The sequence below is a fragment of the Cryptomeria japonica genome, chromosome 4 (assembly GCF_030272615.1).
Source record: "Cryptomeria japonica chromosome 4, Sugi_1.0, whole genome shotgun sequence".
Taxonomy (NCBI): Eukaryota; Viridiplantae; Streptophyta; class Pinopsida; order Cupressales; family Cupressaceae; genus Cryptomeria; species Cryptomeria japonica.
In genome coordinates, this window is record NC_081408.1 from 274,296,026 (window position 1) to 274,308,301 (window position 12,276).

A 12,276-nucleotide genomic window follows, 5' to 3' on the forward strand; every position below is an offset into this window, starting at 1 on the left:
TCTAAATTTGCAGATTTGTACAAAATCATCAACTTGCCTTTAAAAAATAATTGTAGGTTGTTAGTGATGGATAATTATCAAGTTTACAAATAATGGGTCATCATAATACGCCATTATTCAGTACTAATCTTATTTCTCTCAAAAAACAAAACACTAAGAATCACTAAATAGGTTCTTCCTTATTATATTCCTAAAAGATAAGTATATACTACATGTTAACACAATCAAGCTGCCAGTACACATAAAGTTCAAATTGTTAGTGAGAGCATCACTAGAGAGGTTAGGGTGTCAAGGAGGGTTGAGGGTCCCACATGACAACACTACCTGAAGCAAAGGAAAACTAGGATGAAGATAAATGGTTAGTTTAAGCACAAATATACATGAACACTCAAATAAACTTAGTAAAACACCATTATACCTCCATATATCTCCACTTGTTCCTCAGATTGAGCTTCATGAAGTGAAGGTGCCCCTTTGATTGCTCCACTTGATTTTCTCTTTGCTTGTTGTGGATGTGGATTGCTCTAAGTGCTCAACAAGGTAGATGGAATAAGGATTTGGATGAAGTATGAAGGATAGATGGATATGGATATTGAGGAAATATGATAGGAGGAGAAATTGACAACATAAGAATAGAAGAATGGAAGACTCTCCTTTTGAGAAGGAAAGATGCTCCAATTTATAGATTGGAGGAGGCCAATGGAGGGCCAGGATTGATTTGCTTATGAAAGGCTAAGATTGATTCAAGATAGTGGACATGGATCAAGGATGCATTCAAGAAATAAAAATGAATATAAAATTCCTTGGAAAAAGGGGGGAAAGAGATTTGAATTTCAAAGTGAGGATGCATAGGGGTATTCAAAGAAATTTGAATTTCTTTGAGAGGTTCAAGATTGATGTGACATGAGTGGGGGAATTTAAAATTGGAGAATAATGATAAGTGGGATTATGAGAGATTCTAGAAGAATTAATTAGGCTAAGTGGGGATTAGGAAAAGTGATTTGTAGGAATCACATGACTAGTTTAATTAATTAAAATTAATTAACTGAGTGGGTTTAAAAGAAAAAATTATTGAAGTGACCTTAGAAGAATAGGGAATTAATTAATTTATTTGATAGATTAATTATTGGACAATAGTGACAGGATTAATTAAATTAGATTTAATTAACATCGAGAAAAATAAGGATAACACAATTAAATCAATTAATTATGTTGACAGGCTTAAATTAATTAAATATTAATTTAATTAGTTTTAGGTGTCTACATTTTGCCCCTCTTTGATATAGCATCATGAAGTGATGTTATATCAAAGAATAATAAAACATAGTGGAAGAAAAGGATAAGGACTAGTAGCATGATGCCCTAGTCATAAGATGAGGAAGGATGACGAGGAGGAAGGATGACGAGGAAGGAGTGGTATGCCCCCTCAAGAGGACATGTGGGTTCAAAGAACACGGGTGTGCTCTCAAAATGGATTAGAAGACTAGATAATGAAAAGATGAAGATGATGAGAGAGGGAATAAATGACTTGGAAACTTGTGAATTAAATGAGATAAAGAAATGATAAATGGATGAAATTTCTTGTTGAGCAAATATAGAAAGCAAACCAAGGTTTGATATTGCAATGGATAGTCTACACCAGTGATTATAAAACCAGGATGATATGAAGATCCGAGGCGTGGACTGATTCTCAGACAAACAAGAATCTCTTGCACACAACCATGCAAGTGTTGATAAACACTAGTGTAGGGTTGTTGGTTCGTACAAGGAAAAACTTCAAACACACCACACCATGAAAACTATACCTCATTATACACCAACCAAGACATACCAAGATAGAGGATGATCAAGGCAATCCTGAACAAGTATAGTCATGGGAAACAAGATGAAAATCAAAGCGAAAAGCTCAATTATGCAAACAAAATGCACATGATCAACCGACATCTCTTGCCAAGAGTAAGATATGAATTTGGATAAACTGTCGGACTAGGGAAGGATGCATCCTGATGGGCAGGTGATGAATTTGTATATAGGTTGATGATTGGCAAAAGGCAAATTGGATGTGCAAGGTTTGCATATGAGAGGATTGTTTCTTGGATTTTATTAGCACATTGTGGATGGGTGTTTGGATTAGGCACAAGTCAGTGTAAGCTCAGGTAGATGGGAAAAGCTCAGTTTGATGGATTGGATAGGATGGAAGAAGGATAAATGATTAGATAGGATGAAAAGGGGGATGAATGATTGAGTAGGATTGGATTGGGGATGGGATTAATGATTGAATTGGAAGAGATGGAGAATATGATTGGATGAGATAGGATTGGATTAAAAATATAATTGGATAGGATGGGGTGGATTGGTGGATATAGGATAAATGGATTGGAACTGATGACAAGGGAGAACCAAGGTTTGGTAAAATGATGGATGGATGGATGGATGGATGAAGATATTGTTTGGATAGGGAGACAAATGGATTGAGTGGATGGATATGGATGGGATATGGAGGAATAAAGAGATGGAGGGTAGGGTGATGGATACCCAAGGACTATGTTGTAAAGGAGTGCAATGCCCCACATTAGTGGTAGTGGAATTAAGGATGTAAGGATGGTGGATAAAGATGTATGAGATGGAAGGATAAGTTGTAATGGATATGGATGGTAGAGGATTCAGGCTTGTGCTTTCCAAAGCATGCATGGATGTTATTTTACCTTTATATTGATCAAAGATCAAACATAGGATTGTGTGATGGATTTGGATAGGATAGGGGATATGAGATGGAGGATATGGATAGGATAGTCAAGATCAAAGATAGGAAAGGAGGATGGACTTAGATTGGATGCAGATAGAAGATAAGGAATGTGGATGATAGGTTGCATGGATGAAGCTTGCCCTCAAGTGTAGAGTGCAAGAGGATGGGAGGATTACACATGACACTTTTTTACCAATTTTTTTTATCATGGTACTTACCCAAGGCGCCACAAGAAGTGGGTTTCACCAATGGATGAAATGATTTTTCTTTACTTTTTTGCCTTTTTTTTTTGTATTTTTCTTGATTTTTTAATTTTTTTGAAATTTTCTTTGGGAATAGTTTGGATCGAGAAAGATGAGGATAAGTGAATATGGAAGATAGTGGATGCGTGAAGGAGGAAGGTAGGACTCAAACATCTAGTTCCATGGATGGTATCCCTTAGTATTTCTTTGAACTGGAGGTATGCTCATAGGTGTTGATAACAATAATTGGGGAGATGAAATGGATAGAGGATGGAAGATAAGGATTTGCAAAGGATTGGACTAACAGAATGGGATTGTGAAAAATAGATGGGGTTTTGAAAAATTTGTGGAAGATCAACATTGGCACACACCTTGAAGGGTGGTGGAGTAGTGGAGGAGAGGATTTTGGATTAGATGGAGATAAAGTGTGGATTTTGCGAAATGAAGAACCAAAATAGAAGAAGGGGATGATGGAGTTGGGATGGTGGATTTTGGGACATAAGGACCCAAAATGGATTTTGAAGATGGAGGAGTGTTAGATGGAGGATTGGAGGACTTATGAATGGATGAAGCTTTTGGATTAGCAAGTTTGGATGCCAATTTTGATTGTTTTGCTTCTAGAAGTAGCTTAGGAATCCACATAGTTTTTGGTTTTTTCTTTTGGGGCCTTTGCAGACTTTTGGGTTGTCCTTTCTTTCAGATCATATTTTTCTTTTGAGCATGTCATTTTGAGGGGACATGTTGATCCTTTAATTTTTGGGCATTTTGAGCTTTATGATTTTTAGATTGGGCATCCAAGTTGCTTCCAATAGAAATGGGATGGTTACATGAGCATGAGGGGTTGATGGATTTTATGAATGGGATGGAGGAGAGAAAGTGTTGGGAGGGATTCAATGACGTGTTCCTTTGTTGATCTTGCTTAGGGATTATTTGAGGTGATGGAGTGGTGGATGGAGGGATGTAAGGACCCAAAATGGATGGAAGGAATGGAGGATTTAGCTTTGGAACATAGGGTCCTAAGATGGATGTGGATGATGGGGGATGGTGGGATTTTGATTTATATGAATATATTTTGGATTTAGGAGGAGTAGGAGATGTACCAACATCTTAAGCGTTAACGTGGGGACCCTTATTATTTCAGAAATAAGATGCGATTCCATTTTGAGGGGGGTGGGATGTGGAAGGGAGATTAGGATGTTTAGATGTATTGGGATAATGACATGGAGATGAAGGGATACTTTGATCTTGACTAGGGAGGGTATCATGAGATGGAGTGGAAGGGGTGATTGGATCATGAGATGGAAGAGGATCATGTGATGGTGGGAGAAGATTGGATGTAGGGATCATATGATCATGAGAGGAAGTGGAAGGAATGATATCATTAGATGGAGTGGGGTGTAGACATTTATTTTGAGATGGAGAGGTATCATGAGATGGATGGATGTTTTTATCTTGAGATGAATAATAATATATGCTAGCATGCGTTGGAACAAGCTCTTTGCATGTTTGGAGTTGTGGGGATGGTGTGATAGAGGAGAATATGGAAGCTTTGACAACTTTGTTTCGAGGTGGGGATTTTAAGCACAAATATACATGGACACTCAAACAAAATTAGTAGAACACCATTATACCTCCATAGATCTCCACTTGTTCCTCAGATTGAGCTTCATGAAGTGAAGGCGCCCCTTTGATTGCTCCACTTGATTTGCTCTTTGCTTGTTGTGGATGTGGATTTCTCTCAAGTGCACAACAAGTTAGATGGACTAAGGATTTGGATGAAGGATGAAGGATGAAGGATAGATGGATATGGATATTGAGGAAATATGATAGGAGGAGAAATTGACAGCATAAGGATAGAAGAATGGAAGACTCTCCTTTTGAGAAGGAAAGATGCTCCAATTTATAGATTGGAGGAGGCCAATGGGGGCTAGGATTGATTTTCTTATGAAAGGCTGAGATTGATTCAAGATAGTGGACATGGATCAAGGATGCATTGGAGAAATAAAAATGAATATAAAATTCCTTGGAAAAGGGGGGGGAAAGAGATTTGAATTTCAAAGTGAGGATGCATAGGGGGATTCAAAGAAATTTGAATTTCTTTGAGAGGTTCAAGATTGGTGTGACATGAGTGGGGGAATTTAAAATTGGAGAATAATGATAAGTGGGATTATGAGAGATTCTAGAAGAATTAATTAGGCTAAGTGGGGATTAGGAAAAGTGATTTGTAGGAATCACGTGACTAGGTTAATTAATTAATTGAGTGGGTTTAGAAGAAACAATTATTGAGGTGACCTTAGAAGAATAGGGAAATAATTTATTTATTTGATATATTAATTATTGGACAATAGTGACAGGATTAATTAAATTAGATTTAATTAACACTAAGAAGAATAAGGATAACACAATTAAATCAATTAATTATGTTGACGGGCTTAAATAATTAAATACTAATTTAATTAATTTTAGGTGTCTACACTACCCTTTCATATATAGCCTCAGTTGAAACATTAACCATAGAAATATAATGGAGATGTAAACACTCAAAACAAGAAATAATGAACATATAGTGAACGAGATTTAAAATTGTTTTGAACTTTTCAGAGTTAGGCTTTGGAGATTTCAGGGACTAGCGCCCAACCCAAGGTACAAAGTCAAACCCATATCCAAATGCAAACATTAATCAACAATTTGTTGCAATTAGTGAGCCCCTATATCATTAATGCCTAACATTAATGCAACCCCTATTATTTTCACAGAAATCACTCTTAAATATCCACACAATACTTCTAAACCTACTGTAATACATATGCAATAATTTAATCTCTTCTTCAAAAAGAACCCATAGATAGAATTACACATTCACAAGATTTTTGCAAAGATGAATAACAAAATCCTTGATATTATCGTTATATAAGATCAAGAGATAAAATATGGAGATAATTTCTGCAAAATTTTCATTAATGCTTATGGACTAATTGACATTACTGAAGATATATTTCCATTCTTCACCATTCAAGACTCATTCCCTTAACTTAGACACTGCTACTACCCTCTTTTATGAGGACCAAAATTCTACCACCAAACCAGAACTCCCCTTTTCAGCCTTGGGATTCCTTTTATATGAATAAGGAATGCAACAAGCTTCAGGTTGTTTACAACTGGAATATTCCCATTCAACATACATTTTTTTTTATATGCATGAAAAAGAAATATTCCCTTTATGAGACCTGAACATAAAAGGACATCTTATCAAACTATGTGCACTAAAACTTTGTTATGAAACTATCACGGTGAAGAGTAAGACATCGCTAAAATTTAACTACTTAAGTTGTGCCACCATCACATTGTTGATGACATTGGGGATGCAATATTCTCACTAGAAGAACTACAAGAAAATATAATAGAGAAATCTTGCAAACAGAATAGGAGGGTGTGCCTTAATTATCAATTTTAACCAAGTTGGCTCCTTGCTCGAGCCAACTTCCCCCTATCCTTCTTGTTCTCCTCCCCACTCCCTTTACCTCCTAAGAATTAGGCAATGAAGGGATGAAGGTAAGTAGCTTTTGAAAGGCCTTTTGCGATTGTAGCTACCTTTCAATATCCCTTTATCTACCTTCTGCATTTTTAATATCCCTTTAGCTACAAAGTAGTTTACTGTAATATTCTCCATTTAGTGTCATTAAACTTACATCTCATGAATACACTATATGTTTCTGCATATGGGCACTCCATTTCTAAAACTTTTCTTGAACGAGCATAGAGGGAAATTTTTATAATACTTCTTGGCCAACCCATCGATCACCGAGTTAAGAAAAAAAAAATATTCTCTAAATTTAGAAGTTCTAAATATAGCTAGGCACACTATACCATGCATATAAAGCATCTTTTTTATTTTTTGTCTTTTCAAAGTATCAAAACTTATTTGTTGTGATCACTTAACCACCAATTTAGTTTATTCTTCAAGAATAAGCCCACATTCATACCCACGCAACTTTTCATGCATTCAAAATTATTTCTTGGGCTTATCACACGTATATTCTTCCGATTTTCCCAACTGTTGATGATATTCTCCAAGCGATTCACTAGAATCTTCCTATTTTTTGGCCATAACATTCATGTTCTCGACCTATTACTTTGCTGATTCTTTTTGCATGTTACTTCTTCTGAATCCTATATGTTCATTCTCTTTGTGTTTGGTGGAGTCAAAAGAGTCTAACATTATCTTCGTCAACATTCAATTGTCCATCATGGCGCAATTTGCTTGTTCAACCCCTTGTTGATGCAAATGAACATCTATGTTATGTCATAAAAGTCAAGCTGAAACTCTCAATTAGTCCTTGTATGCATTCAAAATTCATGTGCCGTCCACCCCATGTTTTCCTTCTTCATCTTTGCACACCCGCAGTCAAAATAAGGCCTAACTAATTATCCTACAAGGACACGAGTGAAGGTAGTGCCCACCATCAAAGAAACCTGCGTGCCCATAAAATATGTGAGCCTACCAAAAAAAATGTGTGGGGATGCAAGAGAAAATTTTTATTCCCCGCATACCTGCAGGCCCTTCACAGATTTTAATTTTTTCATGCGGGGTTGCAGGTAACATCTAAAGATGATTCACTTCACTTCGCGTTCCCGTGAAAAAATTGAGGCATTGGTGAAAATATTGTAGGAATGCGGGTGTGAACCTAGGCACCAAAATTGACACGTGCTTAAAGTTGTGGGTTTAATATTATTAAAGGGGCCATTTCTAGAAAAATACTCTTCTAGGGAATGATATTCGCATTTGGAAAATAAGGGATGTTGACCAGCTTAATAGATATTTTCAAACATGAGGGTTGACACAATGACATAAGATGCTCCATGGTGCATAAGTTAAGAGGCCAACTAGTTGAGCAAGTCACTAAGCAAAAATAAAGCCTGCCATAGGTAAGTTTCAATGCACTTGTAAAACCATAAGGTATTTGCATAGGCTTTTGCAAGGACATATATGTTTGCTTTTAGTTGGATTCTCACGTATGCACTAAAAGTTTCTTCTGAATTTGAAGGTGCTAATAGCGACTCTTATTAGGGATGTATGCCCCTTGCAAGCATATCAAAGATTCGGATCTTTGGTAGAGAAGACCATATACCTTATTAATTGGGCTCCTTAATCAAAATCAAACAAAAAATCAAATCCATTTTGCAATGGGTGGCCCTGGGCCACCAAAAATGAAAAACCAAAATTTGTCTTTATCAAACATCTAATTCTCATAGCACATTAGTAGCACCAATTTGTAGCTATCACTGACTAATATATGATTACACTTAAAACCTATAACCTTGTTCAAAATAGCATTGTACTCATCATCATTAGTGTTTTCTCTATAATCATGCATTGTATAATCAGGCCACAACTAAACATAGGTTCACTTTCATTTGGCACACACTTGTCACATCCATCAAACAAAACTAATTCATAATCAATGGAGTATTCTCTACTTCTAGCTTGAATTCCATTCTCTATGACATGACCATCTAACTAAGAAAACTTGAAGCACTTATAGTTTATCGCATAGCTTGTGTTATCATACTTATCTTCACCTTAAGTTTGTTGATAACAAATGTATTCATCAAGGGGGTTTTGTTGCACACCATGGCCTAGACTATCAAACATATCAAAATAAAAACATTCAAATGTTGTTCCACCTTATATCTGCATCATGTCACACTTGCATGAATCTATACTTGAACCTTTGGAAAGAGCCACTTCATTGCAGTTTTCAATGTCTTGCAAGCATAAATGACATGTATCATCAGTATTCACATCTCATATGAATACACCTAATTCTATTTTTAGTATGTAATTTGTCTTCATTTCCATATCATAGGATATGTCCTCACGAAAACCTTCAAAAACTGGCTCATACAAATCTGAAAATGATTTATCATTCATGCCTTCATGAAAACCCTTATCATCGTGAGCATTTTTTTTATTCAAATAACTATTACAAATGACCTCATCAGTGGCATTAGTTTCCACATATTTGAACAATATTTTCATATCAACAAAAATATTTACATCTTCAGCCTCATGATTGTGATCCTTTCCATGGCATTGAAACCTTCAATAAAACATCCAAATTTGGAATCACTTACCATTTTATTAACTGACTTGTCCATATTCAAACCTGGACACTCAATGTCTAAAGACTTCTCAAGGTCACTAAAACATTCCATGGATATTGAAATGAATTCTTGATTTGCATAATCAGCACAATGCTCATTTAAACCAGTCATTGATGAACAAGCATTGTCAAACACTTTCACATCAAATCCAGTTTCATGTACAATGAATGACTCTGTTTCCATCTTACTCAAATTAGTTTGAATAAAAAAATTGTGAGTAGTACAATTGTCATCACAGATAGGGACAACTTGAAAATAATCAACACCTTCACACTCATCATAAGCATCATGAGAGTCACCATCAAATTCACACGCTACAAATGATCTTACATTTGATTTATACAAGTCACTGTGAATACTGGGACAACAAGTAGCATCATTCACATCACTTGGTGAGGTCACACAAGTAGAGTCATAAACATCTGATCCATTTTTTGACAGACTGGATACCAACACTTGTATACATATTATTATCATCATTACATGTTTGCTCACTTGTCAATGGATGTAACCTTTCATCATCATCAATATTTTTTAACTCTTCACTTGAGTCATCTCCATCACAAGGTTGTTGGCATTTTTGTTGTTTATGTTGTGATTGTCATTGATGGACACACTTGTATTGAGATCCCCTTTATATGTATGAGCTAGAGCTCAACCAGTATTTGTTCCAACCGGTATGTTGTATTCTAGTCTTTAGACTATTGGTGATTTTGCAGAATGTGTTTCCCGGTCTGAAGCGGCATGTTGACTCCAAGCGGTTCATAGATCTCAAGCGATACGAGGGAGCAAAGTGGCACAACACATTCTTACCAGTCTTCATTTTTGTATGAACCGGTAATACTCTGTGATGAGTTACCAACCGGCATTTTGTGATGAGTTACCAATCCACCGATTGTTTAACGGTGTCGACACATTGACGGTGCTTTTTGTGTCGTGTTACTGAGTATGTCTAGATTCATTGAACCTAGGAAATTGTAATGTAATCCTATTGAACCGACATGAAATCAGATTCCTTTAAAAGGACATCATGTCTAGGGTTTTAGGTTGTTGCTGAAAGGGTTAATGTCGTGCTAGGGTTTAAGGTGGATGTTGAGTTGTTGTAAGAATGATCTTACCTAAGAAGATCAAGTTGTAATTGAGAGAGAGATAGAGAAGACTGAAGTAATGCTGGAATGCATTAACTATGAGCAATACTGGATCTAACCAAGCAGTTTGTGCTATTAGATAGATCAAACATTTGTTGATTACTCACATATTTGACAAGTCTGTAGCCCTTAACCGGGTAGGCCTCAAAGCCTTTGTAAAATCCTCTAACAAGGTGGTTCACTTTTGTGAATCTAAAATCCTCTAACAAGGTAGTCTTTAATCAGACTTATCTCCTAATAGAGATTGAGATTCCTAACAGGATCTGTTCTGGTGAAGAACATTGTAAGACCTTAACCGGTCTGGTTTCTATTCTGCAGATAGTGACTTGTGAGTTCCATCTCACCGTGGTTTTTCCCATTTGGGTTTCCACGTCAAATATCATGTGTTATGATTGTATTTATTTTGTGGGTGAATACTTTATTTTCATTTTGGTTTGCATGTGTGGTAACCGTTCTCTCTGTTAAACTCTATTACCGGTTTATCTTCAGACTGTTTAAGTGTTTTAGTGCAGTGATTTTTGGCATACTAATTCACCCCCCCCCCCTCTTAGTATTCATCAATTGGTATTAGAGCCTACCTTTCTATAGGTTTAACCACTTGGAAAGAGATATGGGGGAATAAACCTTAAGGGAACTTACTCAACGGCTCACTCAGTCTAAGAAAGCCTATGATGATCTTATGGTCAAATACAAGGCATCTCAACCAAAAAGGAGAGAACATGCAGAAAAGCTAATGGAGCTATCTAAAAATAGTTCTGCAAATGAAGCAGATATGGAAGCCATGATAGCAGAAGTAAATAAGTTGAATGAATCAAACTCCAACCTAAGAAAGGAGTTGGAAGGACTGACTATTCGATTTAGTTAAGAGCTTGAGAACCGGAGAAAAGCTAAAGATCTGGTAAAGGACATAGATCATGAGATCTCCAAGTTGAAACAAGAGATTAGTGCACTAACTGCTCACCTTCATGAGAGCAAAATGGAAAAGGAAGACATGCAAGGTGAACTGAACATAGCCATCTCTAAAAATGCAAGCCTAATGGAGACAAATACTGCTATTTCCAAAGAACTCTCTGAGTCAAAGGAAATACTTGCTAAGTTCAGCAAAAGTACTATTAAGCTAGAGCAAAAGCTTGAGTCATCTAGGCCAGTAAAGAATACCAATGGACTTGGTTTCTCTGGACATGAGGAAGGAGAATCCTTAGGTACAAATGCAGAAGCATCAAAGAAGCAACTGGCACTCAAAGGAAAAGGTAAGCAACAATTCAAACCCGTTTGCTTTAACTGTCTTAAAGAAGGACACACTGCCAATGTATGTAGGAGCAAAGCCTACAATAACTTTCCTTACTTTATTAACAATGTACCTAGATCCAACAAGTTCAATGGTCATTGTTATGCATGCAACAAGTTTGGGCATAGAGCATTTGAATGCAGGTCTGTGATGGATAACACTGGAAGATATCCTCAAAGGACCCAAGGAATTGGTCCAGAACCTTTTGTGAACCAGAACCACAACCGGTTTAATGTCTTCAATCATCAGTCGAGAAGCGGTGGCCATCAAGTGGCAACTGGATGGAGAGAAAATTGTATGATCTGTCATGTTCATGGTCACACTGCTGCAACATGCAGAAGGAAGAATGGAAACATGTACAATGGACCTTGGAGAGCACCTGGATTGGTTTGCTATCACTGCAACAAACCGGGTCACATTGCAAGATTCTGCGGAAGCAGAAAAAGTATATCTGATGATATACCGATCACTCAGGAAGGAGAAATTGATGTTGAAATAGTTCAAACGGACATGAACAAAACCTGGAGGAAGAAACCAACAATGTTGGAAGAGGAACCAATTTCTGCACCTAGTGTGGAAATATCAGAACCGACCAACTAAGCCTCAAAAGGCTTAGGGGGAGCAAATGGCAAAATGCTTTCAAACCCCCAGTTTACACTAGTAAAAGACCTTAAACGGTATGCAATA